The 11583-nt window shown below is 45.2% G+C and overlaps 1 long non-coding RNA gene across 1 annotated transcript; it reads right to left on the bottom strand.

Moving 5' to 3' along the window:
* Positions 1 to 9488: 9488 nt before the first annotated feature.
* Positions 9489 to 11049, bottom strand: LOC119335649. Its single transcript, XR_005161949.1, has 4 exons — positions 10707 to 11049; positions 10518 to 10622; positions 10322 to 10395; positions 9489 to 10233 (listed from the first exon to the last, which is right to left on the bottom strand). It is a non-coding gene; the product is annotated as an uncharacterized LOC119335649 (long non-coding RNA).
* Between the last annotated feature and the right edge of the window lie 534 nt (positions 11050 to 11583).

Below are 11583 nucleotides of genomic sequence, written 5' to 3'. Positions count from 1 at the left end.
ACAGCCTCCATGCATCTGGAGGCCGAGGCGTCCAAGAAGGGGAAAGCTTCCCTTCCGGACAACTCCGCAGCGGCCACCAACAGCAGCTGGGAGTGGGAGCCCAGGGACAAGCCCCTGGCCAAATCGCAAGTGTCCGGACACGGTAATATATCCGGCCTTTATACTTTATAGTTTTTAATGTGCTGGATCATGCACTTGCAGTCCGGCTCGGTCCACCATCGAGCTATCCTCCTCTTGGAGGGGTCACTGGACCCGTCGGCGATGGACAGCGGGTCCCTTCCGATGGCCTCCTCCCCCAAGGCCGTGGACAACACCGAGGTGTTGTCTTGAAGGATCCCAGGCCAGGGAGAGGCTCAGGTGGCCGTCCCGCTGGTGCCGGAGGGTGAAACCTCGGTTGCCAAACACATGGGGGAGCAAACCCCCATGGACACTGAGGATGGGGGCCGTATCCAATTCAGCCCCCAGCCGAATATAGCTCCGGAGGCCCATGTGGCTCCGGACTCATCCAGGCCGCCTCTTTCAAAAATGGGGGGTGATCCAACTCCACCGGTGACCTCTGTCCATCCAGAGGCACCAGATAGATTGCTGGAAGCGCTGCGAGGCGCTTCCATTGTTGAAGAACACCGTACCCTTATGGGTACGGTGATTGAGAAGATCCAGTCTGCGAAAACCGGACTGACCGAAGCATGCACAAGCCTTCTAACAGGCTTTGAGGTAAGCAACGCAATTAGAAAAAGAATGTCACAGTATAGACAGTAGCCCCTGATGCTCTGTCCGGTGTTTGGAAAGAAAAGACAAACAGAGGATCAAATAATTTTCGCAGGAATCTAATCTAAAATGTCTATGTGAACAAGCAGGCATCGCTGCTAGCTACGTCCGCTCATACTGCGGAAGTCTCCGGACTAAAGCAGAGTCTGAAGCAAGCCGAGGAAGAGCATGGCTGCGGAAGAAGTAGCTGGAGGACAGTCAAGGTACGTAGTAACCTTGTACATATTCAGGAAGGATGAGTAATTTGTGCTGACCAAAGTGCCATGAAATTTATTAATGGCAACGACCAAAGTAGAGGCCCTCAAGAAGGCGCTGGCCGCAGCCGAGGACAAGTCGGCCAAGGATCGGGCCGCACGCGAAAAGCAGGAGGCCCGGGTTAATGAGGTCCAGCAAGAGCTCCAGGATGCCGTCAAGAAGTGCGAGTCCTTGGAGTGCAACTTTAAGGAGCAAGAGTCCGAACTTGCCAAGGCCCGCCAGAGCGCACAAGATGCCCAGGCCGAAGCCCAGGGCACCCTCCAGGAAATCCAGGCAGCCAAGAAGATGACGGCGGGTAAGGCTTTCATTATGCAGAGCGGATATGGAAGGAAAGGTTCCTTTTACTTAATCGAATTTGGAGCTCTCTAGGGGCGCTTGTGGATCTGCCGCGCAGCGTGTCACACGCTACAGATTCTATCAAGCCGAAGAGGGAAGCTCTATGGAGAAGCTGTTCTGGTCGCAATACCTTGGACCAGAACATCCAGTGCCCTTTAGTGATCAGCTGAAACAGCTGGTCGAGCTGCATAGGGCGGCCGAACTAGCCATGAAGGATTTGACAATCCGGCTATGGCCTGCCGAAGCCATTCCCAGCAGCTACTTCGGACTCGTGAAGCGGCTCATCAGTGCCTGCCCTCGGCTTGAAGCCATCAAGTGGTCGGTCTGTATCGAAGGTGCACGATTGGCCTTTGCCCGCGCCAAGATGCATTGGGCGAAGATGGATGCCACGAAGCTGATAATCGAGGGACTGCCCGAGGGCAAGGAGCACCGCAGACCCCAACTGTAATTTGACAGTGTCCTGGAGGGATCCCACCTTGTAGCGGAGCAATGTGCTAAGGATATCATATTCCCATGAATACACTCATGTCTGTTATTTTAAAATTTTACCTCCTGTGCAGTCGTTTTGTTAAATCTGAGAGGTGGCCAGCCGTCGGCTTCTGCCCCCACATAGGTAGTACAGGGGTGTTCGGGATAAATCTAAACACTCTTTACTCCAGAGTTTGGTTCTTAAAGGAGGTGTTTAGCGCAACGAACAAGGCAATCGGACTATACGGCTTTATCACCCTCACTTAGCCATAGGAGTTTGACAACAAAAATTTAGGCGCAGCCCCTAGTGTTCGGAAGTCTGAACTTGGGATGCCGTAAACACCTGATCGGATAAAAACTGATCCCTCGCATAATGCGGAAAAAATCTCTAAGGATTTGAAACCTCTCGAACAACTCACCAGCTCTTCCCGCATCATGACAGTCAGTTTTCGGCTTTCTCTACTAAGGTGCTCGTCCGGAAGAACCGGGACACAATCGTAGTAGTTCTCCCTTTACTACCCTACCCGATATAGCGGAGCGTAAGGTAGTAAGCACAGGAGCCGGGCAACCAAATTATTGACCAAAGACATGATACGGAGCCGATGCATATAATGTTATAAGTTCGGGGTGCCGAACTGTACTGTAAAAGTGTTCGGACTTTATTGCCGTATTGCGGGGTATGATGAAGCCCGTGGCAAATTAAGGTGTACCAAAGTGTATGGGTGCAATTGATAAGAATATAAAAAATAGGGAAAAATCAAGTAATAAGCTGACGCCACAAATTATTTTCCATTGTAATTTGATTAATACATCAAGGCGTATTTGTACAAGTAATGTGATAAGCAAATAAGGCTATTGACATGCCACGACCAAGGGCAAGCTACGTGTGGGTTTTTAAAACAGGTATAACGATCGTTAGCAGAGACCACCTGGGGGTTCCCTTGTACGTCAAAGCACCTTGCCTTCTTGGTGTATCCGTCTCATGACAGGCCCGATCAGGTTATCAGAAAAGCCTCGAGAAGCGAAAAACCTGAAATGAAAAAGAAAAAGTGAAGGTATGTGGATCCAAGGGCGGTTGAGCCGCATTATGGACCATGGTCTAGCTGTGCCTCCGTCCATGCCCATGGTATTTTAAGTATGTATTATGTATGCGTAGCACAAATGTCACCGCTTGATTGGGACTGGGACGAAGGCCGGATTGCTAGTCAAGCTCTGGTCGAGCTGGACTGTCCTACTGCAGAGTAGTTCGGACTCGCTTGATGGTGTCCGGGAGCTTTACTGCCGAATTGAGGTTCTGCCTAAAAAGGCTGCTTTGTACTTCTGCTGCAAGGGCAGCGGTGTGCTTCTCAGTACGGAGGGAGCGTTCCGTGTTTCCGTTGACCGTTATGACACCGCGTGGTCCGGGCATCTTGAGCTTGAGGTAGGCGTAGTGCGACACCGCATTGAATCGAGCGAATGCGGTTCGTCCGAGCAGTGCATGATAGCAACTGCGGAAGGGGACGATATCGACGATCAACTCTTCGCTTCAAAAATTATCCGGGGCCACTTCCAGTGTGATTGAGCACGTACAGCAGGCCTCTACACATGGTATGACACCTTTAAAGGTGGTTTTTGTGGGATTGATCCTTGAGGGATCGATACCCATTTTGCGCACTTTATCCTGATAGAGCAGGTTCAGGCTGCTGCCACCATCCATGAGGACTCGCGTAAGGTGGAATCCATCAATAATTGGGTCGAGGACCAGTGCGGCTGAACCGCCATGACGGACACTGGTAGGATGGTCCCTGCGGTCGAAGGAGATCGGAATGGACGACCATGGGTTGAACTTTGGAGCGACTGGCTCCATCGCGTAGACGTCCCTGAATGCACGCTTGCACTCCCTCTTGGGGATATGGGTGGTGTATATCATGTTTACCATTTTAACTTGGGGGGGGGGGGACTTCTTCTGTCCCCCTGTGTTCGGTGGTCGGGGCTCCTCGTCATCGTCATCGCTTTGCGACTCCTTTTCCTTGTTCTCGGCATTTAACTTGCTGGCCTATTTGAAGACCCAACACTCTATGTTGTTATGATTGGCTGGTTTATCCGGAGTGCCATGGATTTGACATGGACGATCGAGTATGCGGTCCAAACTGGATGGGCCTGGATTGTTATTCTTAAATGGCATCTTCCGCTGACCGGACTTAGAGCCACTGAATCCGGCGTTCATTGCCGTGTCTTCGGTGTTGTCGCCGTTGTTTCGACGCTTATGTCTATTGCGTCGGGGCTTGCCGTTGCTGTTTCCTGCTTTAGAAGTGCCAGGTTCGCTTGTATTGTTGTTGCTACGGGCTAGCCAGCTATCTTCGCCCGCACAGAAGCGGGTCATGAGTGCCGTAAGGGCTGACATGGACTTCAGTTTTTCCTGGCCGAGGTGTCTGGCCAGCCATTCGTCGCAGATGCTGTGCTTAAAGGCTGCTAGGGCTTCAGCGTCCGGACAGTCGACGATCTGGTTCTTTTTAGTTAAGAACCTAGTCCAGAATTTCCTAGCTGACTCTCCGGGCTGTTGGATTATGTGACTGAGGTCATCGGCATCCAGAGGTCGGACAAATGTGCCTTGGAAGTTGTCGAGGAAGGCGTCCTCCAAGTTCTTCTAGCTGCCAATGGAGTTTTTGGGCAGACTGTTCAACCAGTACCTAGCTGGTCCCTTGAGTTTGAGCGGGAGGTATTTGATGGCGTGAAGATCATCACTGCGGGCCATATGAATATGGAGAAGAAAGTCCTTAATCCATACCGTGGGGTCTGTTGTGCCATCATATGATTCGATGATCACGAGTTTAAACCCTTCTGGGAAATCGTGTTCCATTACTTCATCAGTGAAGCAGAGGGGGGGTGTGGCGCCTCTGGTCATGACGTGTAGTGACCCGACCCAACTGGATCAAGTCTCTGTGCTTAAGTGTCATCCCTGGATCGGTATCCTGACACACACAGTACTCGAGGATTTATAATAGAGGTAAATCACATGTATAAAGTAGCGTAAATACTATTACCTCAATCCATAAAGCAGACGAAATAGCAAGGTTGTGGATTCCCATCAACACCAACGGCAAAGTTGAGTGTAGAAATCGTAACCCTAACATATCACTTACTCGTCCTAGGAATCCTGCAACATGAGACGTTGCATCCATATAGGTGAGTACATTGAATGTACTGGCAAATTCACAACATAGGGTAATAATGAATAATAGCTATCACTACATGCATATTTGGCTGGTGGAAAAACTCGATGGTTATAATGTTTTTTGTGAAAAGCTAATTTTTCCCTATTGCAAAGGAATATATTTTATTTAAGAGTTAAATACACTACAGGTGCCCTAACTTGTCCGGCACGATCAGTTTGATGCCTAAACTTGAAAAATACACAAAAGTGGTGTCGTAACTTGGCTGGGCGTTCAAATACGGTGCCCCTGGACGTATGCCACCGTATCGAGTGCCCGCGTGGCATTCCAGTCTGTCACTGGGCCACATGTCAATGGTTGCCTACGCGCGTTGTGAGATATGCATGTTGTTTTTTTATAGGAATGCCCCTGGATTTTAATTAATTCTCGTAAAAAATACCCCTTGATTTTAGTTAATACTCGCAAAAAATACCAGGAAACCAGTGTATAGGAATTCAAACATGGGACATCCTTGTTGTCTAACAATCGAGTGGACCAGGCGGCCATGATCTGATTTGCGCTTAATTATCAGCAAGCAGTTTATATAGATGATTGCACGTATCGCTCTGCATATGCTTTTACTGAAATAGTTTTTATTTATTTATTCCACGTTACTATCTTGTCTTTCTTCGAGTGATGTTTATGTTTAGTTTTCATGATACATAAACTTTTCCATGTGAAAAAATAAAATAATTATCAATATATAATTTTGTTTATTTGTATCTCTATTCTATTTCCATTATAGTGTACTTTCAAGAGATAAACATGAACTTTTTCTAAAATTGATGTTGAATTAAAGAGTTGAACGTATATTAAAAACATGGTGAGCATTTTTTAAAAGACACGTTCATGTTCATTTTTCATTTTCATATTATTTTAGAAAATGTTCACCGTGCTTTTTGAAAATGTTGAATGCGTCTTAAAAATTATTGTGTAATATTATTCTTAAATTTCTACAAACACGCTCATGTTAGTACATTGTTGGAATTTATTATTGTCACACAATAATATTTAATACACGTTGAACAGTTTTAAAAATGCAATATTGTCAATTTTTCAATAATTGTGTATTTTAGAAATAGAATGAAGATACACAATAATTGTTCGTCCTTATGGTCCTCAATGAAGATGCATATATTTACACAATAATTTTTAATATACGTCAATGAAAATAGAGTAAAGATATAAAATAAACAATAATTGCGTATTGATAATTATTTTATTTTTTTCATATGTGAAAATTTATGTACAATGAAAATTAAACAAAAACTTCACTCGAAACATATGTGCAAAGCGATACGCGGAATCGTCCATATAAGTTGCTAGCTAGCAGTTAAATGTAAACCAAAGTGTGGCCTCATGGTCCACTTGTTTGTTAGGCAACCAGGATGCCCGTGGTTTGAATTCCCTTCATGCCAACTTGTGTTTATATTTTTGTGAGAATTAATTAAAGCACAAACGTGTTTCCATAAAAAAAACAGCTTGTGTCTAGCATGAGTAACGATGTTTTTCGATAATTAACTAAAGTCCAGGGGCATTTCTGTAAAAAAAAACTACACGCACAGCTCACAACGCGCCCGCGGCCACTAACATGTGGCCTAGCGACACACTGACATGTCACACGGGCACTTAATACGGCGGCATACGTCGAGATGCACCGTATTTGAACGCCTAGACAAGTTATGGCACCACTTTTGTATATTTTTTAAGTTTAGGCACCAAACTGACCGCGACCGCGCCCAGCAAGTTAGGGCACCTGTAGTGTATTTAACTCTTTTTTATGGCGACGCGCAGCGTTCACCACGGCAAGTCTTGCATCTCTTGCTATTGGAGGCAAGCGACTGGGCGCTGGCAGGTGGCCGGCACTTATTTTTGCGAGAGTAGTCCCTGTACCCGGGGCCCTTTGGCCATTTTTTTCTTTCGTTTTCTGTTCCTTGTTTCGCAAGCTAATGCGTTAGCCTACACCCTTTACTTGGCGTTCTTTTGTCTTCCCTTCTAATCAATGAAATAGGCAGCTCTCCTGCGTTTATTTCAATATATATACATATATATGTGTGTGCCATCATTTACATAATTTCATCGGAGTTGACCCAACAACTACACACATGAACGATTCACTCCCTTATATATAGATGGACCCACCAGCAACCCCCGAAGCCCTGAGGCACTGAAGTCATCATTTCTAGGAAGCTTAGAATCTTAGAAGATACAGAAAACACACATATATTTATGAACTCCATTTGCATTTGATAATCATGTCAACGCGAAAATAGATGGTCTAAAATAGAAGATACCAGAAGAATGATATTTTCTTGTGGAACATAAAAACGTGTTTCGTGTATGCCTATCGATGAAACTGTGGCAATGGGTAAGACAATTGCCTTAGAATTCAGCATGCAGCAAGAAAGCTGAGCTGGACTTTATTGAGAAGAAAAGAAGCAGACAGTGAAATAATCTTAAACAGTCATGACAATCAAACCATCCAGCGGAACAAAGAAATTCAAGAACCATACACTAAATCCTATGGAAAATACAATTAATTTGTTATGTGGATGTAATCACCCTGCTTAAGTCTAACTATCACTAAATCAAACAGATGGCTATAAGCATGTCTTGGGGTGATTTAAGGCACAGGATGACCAATAAATTCCAGAATGAACAGAACATGGTGAAGTCCTTAAAAAGGCATAATAAGGAATACCTTTCAAATTATTCCTAAAAGCATCGAAACCTAGCAAGAAGATTTGGAGCGTAGGAAAATAAACCAATAAACTTGGAAGGAAGCCTGCAAGAAGTATTATAAAGAAGAATATAGGCTGCGAAAACTGCGGAAGTCAACCATTCAACAACAAATCGATTGGCCATGTATCATGAAAAACATAAGTAGCGAAGATCCTTCCTCCCTCCCTCCCTCCCTCCCGCTCCCTCTCCCTCTCCCTCTCTCTCCCTCTCCCTCTCCCTCTCCCTCTCCCTCTCCCTCTCCCTCCCTCCCCCTCTCTCTCTCTTGTGGGTGTATAATTTTTCTCTCAAAAAACACACATTACAGTTTCTTGATATTCAGTTCTTTCTATGTACTCCCTCCGTCCAAAAATACTTGTCGTCAAAATTAATAAAAAGTGATGTATCTAGAACTAAAATACATCTAGATACATCTCCTTTTATCCATTTTTAATGACAAGTATTTCCGGACGGAGGGAGTACATACAACGTTTAGTCATATGAATGATGTTTCGAGAAAAGTAATTTGAGGTGCATATATCCATGCTCATGTAAGACACAAAGAGAATAATTTTGGTACTCGTACTCATGCTCATGTAAGTTATGCCATGAAAAAAGTAATTCATGGTGAGTCCTAAACTACTAACTGACAGACATACAGGGGTAGGGTTGATTAAAACTGAGGCCAGAAACCCCGTGAAAGGAACCTATAGCAACATGCTCACGATGGAGAAACCAGGCTTCCAATAATGGTGGAGTCTGGCGTCACCCCTGAATCGTGCAACTCCCAGTGGGTATGAGCGAACCTAGAAAAAAAGAACGAACCTAGAAAAAAAGAACATATCCCTGGAAGTAGGTCAAGAATTTACAGAGTTGATATTGTCAGTTTTCGAGGAAAAGATCAAAAGAATATTACTCCAATATAGAGCATTGCACTATAACCGTTTTGTATGACTCTTCTATTATTATGCCATTTATTATTTTTAAAATGCAGGACGATAATATCATTTTTTTCAGCAAAAAGGTAAAATCAGAGAGTAAGAAATCGAGTAGGAAATGATTGTGGTCTAACTAATAACTGATTTATATATGACATTTGCTCCAGTAATTTTTTTTTGTCCCCCACATTCACCAAAAAGTTATTGCAAAGCTATGACATCGTGTAGTGCTTACAAAATATATACAACCACTGCTTTTGTATCTCTACCAAGAAATCAATCTATGATTGGCTTGAAAACTGCACCTGAGCAATGTACTGCGCTTGAATTTCTATTGCACGGATACATGTTCAAGAATCCGGGCATAAGAGCCTAATTGGCAATGAATGAGAAATGATGAATGATTATTCTAAGAAATTAAAACAAACAGAAAATGAAGAATTGACGGACTATGTAATACCCAAGATTGAGAATGGGCTGTGTAACTATATCTGCTTGTCCGTTACTATAAAACAAAATGAGATTATTCAAAAAATAATATAAAATGGGCATGTGACAGAAGGATCTAAGTGCTCCATAGTTTCAATGTTCAGAACTCCATATGGTTTTCAGGGATTCAGTAGAAGCAGGGGGCAACATGTTACTTACGTAGCCTGAAATCAAAGGCAGTCCTACTCACATAGTAGAACTACAGATTAGTCCATATAGATGCGTTCATGGTGAAAAAATCCTCAACACAGAATGCACAAATTTGCACATTCACATGCAAGGCAATTATAGGTTCACACAAGGGTACCACTATGGGTTTCATACATAGCACTGTAAGTAACCAATTTCCTCTGAATATAAATGTGATGTATTAAAACTGACTCCATTGGGAACACAAATCCACAAAGGAAAAATCACCTAGAGACCCAAGAAAAGGAGAATTCTTTGGCTGGTTGTTGGTCAGAAAAAGGCCTGATGTTTGTTCAGTTCTGCTGAAAAAACAAATAATTATGGCCGACAATGCATGTCACTTCAGCGGTGCAGATTAGGAAACAACGGCGCAATTTGCTTTGCAGTTCAACCAAACTAAAGAGAATCCAAATATCTTGGGGGTAAACAGTTAAGAAACGTCTGACGTCTTTGACACCTGGAGCAATCCATTTTGTAAGCAAAAAATAACAGCATGGAAAGGTTACCATTTGCCGTTGGACTATATGGCTGGCTTGAAATAGGCAAGTCTTTGACAACATGGCCATCCCACCTGAGTTGAGTTGTGAATCAATGCTTGGAGGCGGTTAAATCGTGGGCTCATGGACTAAAAATTGAGGACACATGCTCAGCACGTAGGTGAATCAATGACTGATTACGCTAGTTCTTGTTCAGCCTTCTTGTTTTCCCTCTCCCTTCCTTTTTCTTTGTCCTTCTTTCTCCTCTTCGGTCCCCCCTGCAGCTGTTTATTTCTTCTTGTACTCAAATCAAGTATTCATGCTCTTCTTAGAGACGAACGATCTTGTTTTATAATGACATAAAAAGGTAGGGGCCTCCCTCCCGACTTAGCTCAAAAGAATCACCTGGAAGAAATAATATCACAATGTTCAGATAAAAGGGTCAAGGAAGAAATCAATCTGAAACAGAAAAAAATAGCGAACAGAGAGCAACCTGGGACTGAAAGGAAGATCCACACTTCACGACCGGGATGGACGCACATGAGCATTAGTAGCAGAGAGGATCTGCTGCAAAAAATAAGAGTACGGTGACGGGCAACATCAAGAACTCTGCTCAAGACGTTGTAAAAGGAAGAACATCACAACTGCAGTCTCGTACAGGGAGAGGTAGAGAAGAAATCAACAGTCACCTAGAAATTTGGCATCAGACCGCCCACCGACGAAGGATCATAGTCCAGGCGTCTAGCCACATCTCCTCGCCAACTACCTCAGAGAGACTGCAAGCTCGCATGCGTCTTGCAAATCGCAACAGAAAGGGGGGCCGCGTTTAATTGGTGCCTAGATTTGGCCGAAACGAGGGAAAGTACCCAGTAACAAACCTGTAGGACAGCGGCGGCGCGAGGAGTCGAAGCCGCCGGCACAACGATGGAGCCCGCGCTCGAGGCGAGCGCGTCCCGACGATTCGCCTCGCATTAGCGGCGGCGGCGATGACGTAGTGGAGGAGGCGTCCTGTTCACACTCCTTCATGGGCACGACTCGCCTTCCACGAGTCCGGGGAGACAACCTCATCCACCATTGTTGAGGTGCCCTCGTGCCCACTCCGGCCGCTGCGTGGAGGGGGGGCTTGTGGTGCTACGCAGCGAGGAGAAGAAGGTCGACCGGCGGAGCGGCATCGAGAAGTAATCTGGACGGGATGAAACCGAAGGCGAAGGCGAAGGCAAAGAGCGATGGCTGGCCACACGTGGCAAGGAAACGGTGGCAAATACCGACCCAAAATCACCCCCTGTCAAATGGAGCCCATCGCGTCCCCGCAGCCCCGATTCACCAGGAAGCAGTAATTCCTGGGAGCTTAGAAACTGTACTGACTAGCTAGATTCAGAGCACATATGCTTTTGACATTTCAGCCACAACTTTGTCCGCTCGATCAAGATCGGTGTGGAATGTTCCCCGGATCCTACACGGCGGCATCCCCGGGTAATCTGCCCTGTCACACGATCTCCCCTCATAAAATCTGACTGGTTTTGGCATTGGCAATAGAAAAACGGAATAATTGCTGTAGAACAACATTTTTAACAGGGTCGTATGTGGTATGTGGCTGGGTTAATAGTCTGTCCAGCTACACGTACGTCAGGTGCCGTCTGTTTGCTTAGCCATGGTGATGGAGGTCGGCCAATACACCTACGCTTCGTGCATGCATGAACCCGTTGGAGAAATTGGTTCAGTCTTCAGAGATAGGCACGTGACATCATCGGCCGT

The sequence above is a fragment of the Triticum dicoccoides genome, chromosome 7B (genome assembly GCF_002162155.2).
Source record: "Triticum dicoccoides isolate Atlit2015 ecotype Zavitan chromosome 7B, WEW_v2.0, whole genome shotgun sequence".
Lineage (NCBI taxonomy): Eukaryota > Viridiplantae > Streptophyta > Magnoliopsida > Poales > Poaceae > Triticum > Triticum dicoccoides.
Note: the sequence above shows the minus strand (reverse complement) of the source record. Positions and strands in the feature narration are given on the sequence as shown.